Source organism: Homarus americanus, unplaced genomic scaffold (genome assembly GCF_018991925.1).
Source record: "Homarus americanus isolate GMGI-L3 unplaced genomic scaffold, GMGI_Hamer_2.0 scaffold18459, whole genome shotgun sequence".
In the NCBI taxonomy this organism is placed as follows: domain Eukaryota; kingdom Metazoa; phylum Arthropoda; class Malacostraca; order Decapoda; family Nephropidae; genus Homarus; species Homarus americanus.
Window position 1 is genome coordinate 121,718 of NW_024719483.1, and position 1,486 is coordinate 123,203.

Here is a 1,486-nt window from a genome sequence, read left to right on the forward strand (position 1 = left end):
AGTTAACGAGCTGCATGACCCAGTGTTTAAGGTGTAGAAGCTGCCAACACAACACCCACACCCTGAGTTAACGAGCTGCATGACACAGTGTTTAAGGTGCAGAAGCTGTTGCCAACACAACACCCACACCCTGAGTTAACGAGCTGCATGACCCAGTGTTTAAGTAGAAGCTGTTGCCAACACAACACCCACACCCTGAGTTAACGAGCTGCATGACCCAGTGTTTAATGTGTAGAAGCTGTTGCCAACACAACACCCACACCCTGAGTTAACGAGCTGCATGACCCAGTGTTTAAGGTGTAGAAGCTGTCGCCAACACAACAACCACACCCTGAGTTAACGAGCTGCATGACCCAGTGTTTAAGGTAGAAGCTGTCGCCAACACAACAACCACACCCTGAGTTAACGAGCTGCATGACCCAGTGTTTAAGGTAGAAGCTGTCGCCAACACAACAACCACACCCTGAGTTAACGAGCTGCATGACCCAGTGTTTAAGGTAGAAGCTGTTGCCAACACAACACCCACACCCTGAGTTAACGAGTTGCATGACCCAGTGTTTAAGGTGTAGAAGCTGTTGCCAACACAACACCCACACCCTGAGTTAACGAGTTGCATGACCCAGTGTTTAAGGTGTAGAAGCTGTTGCCAGCACAACAGCCACACCCTGAGTTAACGAGCTGCATGACCCAGTGTTTAAGGTGTAGAAGCTGTCGCCAACACAACAACCACACCCTGAGTTAACGAGCTGCATGACACAGTGTTTAAGGTAGAAGCTGTCGCCAACACAACAACCACACCCTGAGTTAACGAGCTGCATGACACAGTGTTTAGGTGTAGAAGCTGTCGCCAACACAACAACCACACCCTGAGTTAACGAGCTGCATGACCCAGTGTCAAGGAATAGTCCGAGAAGACCGGACAACTCGCCAACTGCACTGGCTAACCATTACCCCGGAACACGATCCACAAATTAACATCCAGGTCCCCAATTGCTGGGTCGACAGAGGCAAATGGCGTAAAGAAACTTGCCCATAGTTTCACCCTGCTCGGGGATCAAAACCTGGTCCACTCGCTTGCGAAGCGAACATGCTGACCATTACACCACAGGTCACAAAAACAAGTAGTGTCAGGAGTGGGATTCGAACCCACGCCCGGAAGACCGGACTGCGACCTGAACGCAGCGCCTTGGACCGCTCGGCCATCCTGACATACATACATAACATTACATACATACCATTACACACACACACACACACACACACACACACACACACACACACACACACACACACACACACACACACACACACACACACACACACACACACACACACACACACACACACACACATACACACACACACACACACACACACACAAAACTATAAATATACATAAACTACAAAACTAAATGTATGCAATGTTACGTCTGTACAGTATGTAGGGAACCGAACCCGTGTACCGAGGTGTGGGAGACCATTACCC

At 49.4% G+C, this 1,486-nt stretch overlaps 1 non-coding gene across 1 annotated transcript; it reads right to left on the reverse strand.

The window, feature by feature from the left end:
* Positions 1 to 1,125: 1,125 nt before the first annotated feature.
* On the reverse strand, positions 1,126 to 1,209 carry Trnal-cag. The gene has a single exon. It is a non-coding gene; the product is annotated as a tRNA-Leu (tRNA).
* Positions 1,210 to 1,486: the final 277 nt, after the last annotated feature.